General features: G+C 38.5%; 2 non-coding genes across 2 annotated transcripts; both read right to left on the bottom strand.

Moving 5' to 3' along the window:
- Positions 1-5,416: 5,416 nt before the first annotated feature.
- TRNAT-UGU lies at positions 5,417-5,488 on the bottom strand. Its single transcript has one exon. It is a non-coding gene; the product is annotated as a tRNA-Thr (tRNA).
- Positions 5,489-7,431: 1,943 nt separating this feature from the next.
- Positions 7,432-7,627, bottom strand: LOC118490735. The gene has a single exon (XR_004889985.1). It is a non-coding gene; the product is annotated as a U2 spliceosomal RNA (small nuclear RNA).
- Between the last annotated feature and the right edge of the window lie 1,142 nt (positions 7,628-8,769).

Here is an 8,769-nt window from a genome sequence, read left to right on the forward strand (position 1 = left end):
AAATGAAAATTTGCTCAAACAAGGTATCTATTTTCAAATAAATGGTTTAACACCTGAGACATTCTCAAGAATGTTAACACCTTCGAAAACAAAAGCAGAGGTGCCTGAGCAGAATTTAGCAGTTGCAACTGCTCCTTAGGTATCTGCTGTTGAGCCCACTGCTCCAGGTGATCATAGCAGCACAACCACTACTTTGAAACCCACACCTGACATTACCAAAAAGACCAAAAAGAAATCTTACAAAAAAAGCCTCCAAACCCAAATCAAAGGCAACTCTGGAAGATGAGATCCCAGAGCCACTGCCAGTGACAACACAAATGTCACCAATAACCACTCCTGCTACTTCCTCACAGCAGATGGAAGAAAGATCTCCACCATTGCCTCAAACTCCTCCTGCATCCTCACAAAAGGATCAGGTTGTAAACATAGGGTCCCCACAATATGAAGCTCTGGATTCAATTGGATCCATCTTCCTCAGTCCTAATCCCAAGGACATATCTCTTTCAACACCCTTATCTTCACCCCCCATATTACCACCATCCATAATACCTTTGTTGCATGCAGTTGCTATAACTTAGACACAAACCAGTTCCTCTCAATCACCTACCACTGAGAGTATACTCCCACAAGTGACTGGGTCTGATGCTTATACCTCTGTTATCCCAGCAACAACTAAGGATGTTACACTGCAGGGATTACAAGTAATTCTTGACAGTAGTTCAAGTGGAGCAGCCACTACAAATGTTGAACCCACTGGTTTACATTTGGACAGTGGTTACATTCATAAGACTCCCTTGAAGGCAATTCCTTCCATAGCACCTCTGAGAACCACCAGTGAGTCTGTTATGCCCACTAGTACCTTTAAAAGGCTATCAAGTGCTGAAGGAAGAAGACCCCAGTACCAAGAACAAGGGGCATCAATGAATGACTTTTGGGATTCATTTCCTAAGTCACACGTTGGTACAACCACTGCTGGTAGGGAATTAGATGATCCCATTAACTTGGGTGATGATTTAAAATATCAGGAATTGACGGGCAGAGTTGAAAATCTTGAAACATCAGTTGCTGAAATAAAGGATATGGTGCAACAGTTGTTAAAAGCTCAAAAAGCACAATCCACTGCTATTCCAGCTCAAGCACCTGCACAACCTGCACCTGCTGCAAATGAGCTATGGAATGTATTTCAACCCCTGCTTGAAAAACAAAAACAAATGGCTGATTAGCAGCATGCAATACATGTACGAATGCTGACAAACATGGTGGAGTCAAGATTTAAAGATACTCAAGTAGATATCAAAGCTATCAAGGCTCACATACACAACACCACTGGAAAGGTTCCTCCCACTGTCCTCTTCATGAATGACCCCTTTCCAGATAATGCCAAAAAGGGGGAGAAAATCAAGTGGAAGAAGAAGGGAATTGAGGATGGTATTTATATTGAACCTGAAAAAGATAGCCAGAATAAAGCTGTTGTATCAACAATCACCATTTCACCACGCACCACTGCTACCACATTACCACCAAAAACCACTTTACCACCAAAAACAACATCACCCTCATCACCACCTGCCAAAAAGCAGAAGACACCAGATGTTACAACATCTGCTGTAATGATAGCAGTGGTTGAGACACCAGTTGTTTCAACAACAGTTAGTCAATCTCAAACCACTGCCACCAAAATCAAAACCACTGCTCTACCATCACCATCATTTCCTCCTGCCATAAAGCAGAAGACAACAGATGTCTGTTAGTCAGACACTTTCCATCACTCAAACCACTACCACTTAAAACACATCATCAACTACCAAATCACCACCTGCTCAAAAGCAGAAGACAATTACTGACACATCAGTAGTTGTAATGACAACAGAGGTTGAAACACAAGTTGTTTCAACAGCTGTTAGTCAACCATCTACCACTACTCTCACCATTCCTACATCACAACCAAAATTCCCTTCACCCATGAAGCTTTACACAAGAAAAAGGAAAACAACTCAACCAAATGAGGACAAATATGATCCTATTGCTGCAAAATATCCACTGGAATTGGAAGCTGTAAAAAATGAGATGAGACAATTCTACACCGAGGATGATCCTTCAAAAAGAAGATTTCCTTCTCTCATAGGCTTCATAGTCCCAGAAAATATGGATGAATATCTCCAGATCAAAGCAAGGCAGGCTAAGATAAGAGCCAAACTTGAAAGTGAAGATCAAAGTGACAAAGCCATTTCTGAAAAAATGGAATTTTTGCTCACTAAAGTCAAATAGATGGAAGTCTATGCACAAGATCTGAGCAAAGAAATGTCAATTTTACCACCCAAAGCGGATCTACAAAAAGAAATGAGAAAAGAATATCTTGCATACATCATGAAAGAAAAATTCTATCCAGCTGAAGAAAAACAGTTTGAAGAATGGCCAATAGTTGCATTAAAGCACGAGGCAAACAGAACTGAAAGAATAAAAAATGATCCAAGCAAGAAAAGGACAGCTTCAAACTGGAGCAAATACAAAAAGCTCATTGCTGACCTTACATCTGAGTACAAAAGAAAGAAGCAGGAGCTGGTGGATGCAAAGGTTGATACTGCCACAGCCATAGCAAAATGGACAAAGCAGTATACCGATGAGGCTTATGAAAGGCTGAAGAAAAGGAGGATGACAGATTCTGACACTCCAAAGAAGCTAGACTACAAAAGGCCAGAACAGTAGATTAGTGCTCCTAAACCACTGATCACATCAGCAGATACTCCTATCCTTGTGATAAACCAAGAAAAAGGAAAACTATTGACCAGTGAAGAAGAAAAAGAAAAGGAAGCTGAGTACTTTATAGAAGCCATCAAGAAAATGGATCTAAAAGAAGATAGCTCAGTGAAACTTCAAAACCTTGTCAAAAAGGTATTAACCAAACCTGCATCACCAAACACTTCAGCAGACATGACAGCCATTGAGCTAGATCAAAAGAAGAGATAAGAGCAGATTGAGAAAGAGACTGCAGAAGATATAGCTGCAGCAAATGATGTCATCAAAATGGCCTTCAAACAAATGTCTGCTGAAAGTTCACAACTTTTCACAAGGCCAATATCTCCAAACTCATCTGTAAATAAACCTCTCCCAAGAAACCCATTGAGTTCAAAAATACTAAAATGGATGTCTGATCAAAAGACCCATGTATTGACCCTGGTCAGATCCAATGGAGAAGTGAAGTACATATCAAGGAAACAAGCACTAAGCCTTGGTGTTGAAGATCTACAAGATCTCCTTGAACTTACACTGTGCAAGGATGAGGATGACTCAAGTTCCAAGGATTTTGAAGCAGAATTTAAAAGACAAGTTAGGGAACTTCTAGTGAGAAATAAAAATCCAGAATAATGAAGGGTTTTGGCATTATCTGTTCCAGGGGGAGATTGTTGGGATTGAACCCTATCAGAGGAACAGATAATGAAAGCCAAAACCGGTTCACAACAGTGGATTAGTCATAAGCAGCTGTTTGCTTTAAGCTCTCTCCTTGTCAGTGGTTATCTAGCATCTGATAGACTTCAAAGGACTACTCAATAGAACAACTGCTACTAAAGTACTGATGAAGATTGGAGACTGAAGCTCAATCTACTGATGAATTCCAAGCACTGGTGAAGAACTAAAGTACTGCTCTTTCAAGGTCTGATCACCCTTTGAAGAAAGCACTGATGCTCAACATCAGTGGTCGACTACAACACTGGAATGAAGAATCAGTGAAGAATCAGTGTTTATACATCAGTGTTTAGAGTATAATCAGTGTCTGTATGATCACTTGTTATAGAACAGTAGATAGAGTTTGTTAGTTTGTTAAATGTCACTTTCATGGTGACGTCAGCTAAGATGCTTCAGTGGTTTGGTTTGCCTATAAATGGAGCAATACCCGGGTACTGTTACATTTGATTGACTGAGTGGGTTCTTCTCCTCTAGTCCAATCCTTTCATCTTGTACAATCAACCATGGAGTATCAGGCTGAGGGGGAGTTTAGTTTGTAAGCATGCTTTGTAATCTTTTGATTTACTTTGTAATCTTTCGACTAATGCAAATCATGTGTTTCTCAAATCTATTTCTCTCTTTGATTGTGTTTACAAAGTTTGTTTTCATTTCCGCTGCATTTAAATCTTCATTCATATCTTTTGATCAGTTCAATTTTTACAAACAAACACAATCATGACAGCCTCCGATCCTAACAATAACAGGCATAATCTACAACCTCACCCTGAAAATTACGGTTTCAAACCCAAAGAGTTCAGGGTTGCTCACTCGCACTTCATCAATAAACAGAAATCTCTGTCTCTAATCCTGATAACTATTGTGATGCCTATCCACAAAAGCAACCATCAATAACAAAAAATTATGACCATCCAAGTCACTGGCAAGAGTAAATGCATAATCCACATTCTTAGCTTGCATCATAATACAAGGAATGTAAGATGCTAGTCATACGTCTTGCTTGCCGTATTAATGTATATATGTGTGGGCGCTCGACGGCAAAAGGGAAAGTCCACTAAGTTTAACGTTATTTTACTAATTTCGTGAAAAGAACGTTAAAAGAGGGGGATGGTTAATCATGCATCATGTGGTGGCGATGATAGTCGAAAGACAAGGGGGTACATGCACTAATCGGCATTTATCTCAATTGTTGAGTGTTATGTGCCTTATGTCCAAGGCTTGATGCAAAACTACTATCGAGCCCCGGGGGTCTCACTGGAAGCAGCCTCTCTATTACTACGGGGTAGAGGTAAGGCTGTCTACATCTTACCCTCCTCAGACCCTACCTTAGCTTTGCTATTGATGGGATATACTAAGTATGATGATGATCATGGATGATAGTAGTCATACTGTCATTTGGCTGTAAAGCCACAAAGACACATTATTCACTCTCGTAACTTGTGTATGTATATGATCAAGTGATTCACCTAATATTTGAGATAGTATAATTTCGACAAATAACCTTGATGAAGTAGGTGCTCCTGGACTCTTTGATAATCCTGTGGATTATTCGCAGCATAGGTAAGTTATTTCATTTAGCATCATGAAAGGGAAAGGGTCTTTTTCCTAAGACTATACATATCCATGATACCCAAAAGGCTGTCAAAATCTCAGGCTTTGCATTGCAGTAGGAAGGACTTATTTAACATTACCATCTTAGCAAAAGAAAGTAAGAGCATTTTACCCAAAAAAAGAAAGTAAGAGCATCAAGAGATCTTTTTTTTTTTAAATTGAACATTTAAGAAAAGAAAAATAGAATAGCTTGTTTAAGAAAATAACACCCAAGGTCATCTAAATCCAATCTACATACCGTAATAGGTTAGCAGTTTACATATCTTGCTGCGTACAAAGAGCATTCAATAATAAAAATGTATAGTTTCGGTATTAAAAAATATTTCAAAAATTATAGAGCCTTTGCCCCCATGCAGGATCGAACTACAGACCTCCAGTTTACAAGACTGGCGCTCTACCACTGAGCTATAGGGGCTGATGTTAAAATTAGTAATATAAGTATATATAATTTTCAGATGAATAAGCTATAATGGAAAATTTTTGGTATAATACAGGATAAATATATGACTTGATGATAGGAAAGGTAAATGATTGTAACTTATCTACATGTCAGCATACAGGCATAATCTATAACCTCACGCTGAAAATTACTGTTTCAAACTCTTAAGAGTTCAGGGTTGCTCACTCGCATTTCATCAATAAACCGAATTCTTCATCTCTAATTCTGATAAGGGTTTTTGGATTTTATCACTCCCAACTATCACTTTGACTCCCACCAATCCCAACTTAACACTTTGTGTGTTGTGTCACTCCACAGGTGAACATTTCTTACTGTTTGACTTGTGTTCTTGGTGGTACTAGGCTTAAATATTTTACACAACTAAAATATTTTTTTTCGGAAATTTTAGCTAAAATTAACACTGCGAGCGAAAAGCCGCCCTGCCAATGATCCTAAAGTTGTAGCCCGAACTTCTGCAACTTCTTCATCAGACAAAGAAAAACCAGCCATGACGCTTGTACTTTGATTTCGTTTTGACTTAATTGTGCTTCAACGGATGTACATCACAATTTCTAGCTACCTGCTTCACTATTCTTAAACCAAATTCGACTGCTTCACAAGCCTGGGTTGCCTTGAAAAATATTTTCCAGATAATCAAAGCTCCCGAGCCGTCTACTTGGAGCACAAGTTTGTTACTACTAAACTGTACGACCACCTGGATGTTTCTTCGTATTGTCAAGCCCTGAAGATGTTAGGCATTGAACCCTCATGATCAGAAACCAACAATTAGTTCCTCAATTCAATATTGCAGGTTTGAACGAGAATTAGGAAGGCGTTGCTACACTTCTACTGATCTCGAGCAGGCGTTTCATACCATGGCATTGAACCCTCATGATCAGAACACGTACATGGGCTCAGGCGCTACATCTCATACACCAGGTAACTTCACGTCCCATATCAATAATGGTCTTTTTCCGAATGTTTATGTAGGTATGGGACATGAAACTCTTTGCTATCATTTCGGTCCTTTAAAACTAAACGATATCCTTCACGTCCTAATGTTATTAAGAACCTTTTATTTGTTTGTCGATTAACGACTGGTAACAATATTTCAGTCGAAAACGATAAATAATGATCATAATGATAAATAACATTAATCCGTTAAATATCACACAATATTATTTTATATAAAATAATAGAGAAATTACATCTTATAGTTATCCTCTATGTATTTTCATATTTTAAAAACGCTTAAAATGTCACTTTTCTTTTTGATTTTTTTCCATAGCTAGTATTGAACAAAATAAATTAACATAAACAAATAAAAAGAAATTTAAAAAACTGAATTACTTGTAAAATAAAATCGAGTACAGAATAGATGAATATTACAGTAAACTATGTACAGACAATTAATAAGTAAAATAAAAAACTAATACTCAACATAAAAGACTAATAGTTGTGAGAGAGAAAAACCATAGAAAAGTCTTGTTTTAAAGAGTGAGACTATTATGCCCTTGTGTTATCAAGTTTAGCCACTATTCAAAGACTATTGTGCCCCCATGCCATCGTCTAGAGAGTTTGATAAATTCTCTCTTTAACCAATGGATGTGTCACCTAGTTTAACCAATTTTATCAAAGAGGAACCTTAATACATGAATAACCGTTTGGCAATTGTTGAAATACAAACTTCTCACAGCAAACAAATGCAAAATATCCAACATTTAGCTCCCTATTTCAAGTTTAATCAAAATAGTGAAACAAAAAATAGATGCCTGGAAAGATTAACAGATGCTAATAGAAAAATAAAGAAGCATCCATATTTAAACAAGATAAACAAAAATAGATAACTGAAAAGATTAACAGGTGCTAATACTAAATAAATATGCATCTCAGGGAATTAAGAAATTGACTGAATATTGGAGGGGTGCACCAGGCCAAGGTAGTAGTGCAAGACCATAGCGACGCTCAAAGACCCCAATAGCAAGCTATTGTAATGGGCCTTTCCCCATAAAAAATAAGGTTAATATCGAGTGGGCCGATGGCCCACATATCAGATATTAAACTGATAAGAACAGATACTACACTTGATCTTAGCCAAAAGGCCGAGAAAGGTATGCTTTCTACCTTCTTGGACTGCTGTTTATATAGACTGTCTCTTCATCTTTGTATTCTTCACTCAGCAGATGTGGGATTCTGAGACACCTTTTTCCCCTTGCTTTCTCAATAATATCTAATTCCATAGATCTGTTTTGGTTTCACCCTTTGGTTTTTTTCAGGACTTTTTTTTTTTGAACGGCCAACAAAAGATATATTATATATATATAAATAGTTACAAAGTTAACAAAAGTTAACCATATTAACGACACCAATTACACCTTCATGCTAACTAAATCGAAATTACACCAGTCCTTCCAAGTGAGTGTCAGCGTCTTTGCCCGATGTTTGAACCAAAGAAAACTCAAAACCTTAATTTCCTCCACAACATTCTTCACCGCCATCCTTTTATTCTTGAAAATTACCTCATTTCGCGTTCGCCAAATACACCATATCCCCGTTTGAATTACCGAATATATTATCCTTTTCCATCTCCCCGAACCCCGGCAGAAAGTGTTGTACACGAGCACATCCTTCGCACCAAAGAAAAAAGGAGTAACGATCCTGCACCATCTAAAAACCTCTTCCCAAATTTCTTGTGTAAACGAGCAAGCCGCAAACAAGTGGTCACACGATTCCTCGGCTTCTTCACATAAGACGCACTCCAAGCTAGTAATCTGGAAGTTCCTACTCCTCAACGCCACTTTAGTCGGTAATCGGTTAAGGAACAGTCTCCAAGTCAAGAAATTAACCTTTATTGGGCACCACCTATTCCAGCAATGGACCATGCCCGGGACCTCCTGCATGCTGGGCCGAAGAAGTTTCCGAAGCCCACAAACCGAGAAGAAGCCGGAGTCATCCAAAGCCCACCTCCAAGTATCATTTTCGCCGGTAACGTTAATATTTTCTAATAATCCCGAAATCACAGTTAACTCCTTAATTTCCGGCTGAAGATACGGGACCCGAACCCAGCTAAAGGCCGCAAACCTTACATTATTCTGCACCTTAATTCGGTCTGCCACGAGTGCTTTTTTGTTGCTTTCAATCTGAAAAAGGGACGGACATGTAACACATAATGGAACGTCCGTAATCCAGCAATCCAACCAAAACGCCGTGCCCATCCCATTCCCAACTGCTGCCCGGAATGCTATACTCAAGTCCAC

This window comes from Helianthus annuus, chromosome 3, assembly GCF_002127325.2.
Source record: "Helianthus annuus cultivar XRQ/B chromosome 3, HanXRQr2.0-SUNRISE, whole genome shotgun sequence".
In the NCBI taxonomy this organism is placed as follows: Eukaryota; Viridiplantae; Streptophyta; class Magnoliopsida; order Asterales; family Asteraceae; genus Helianthus; species Helianthus annuus.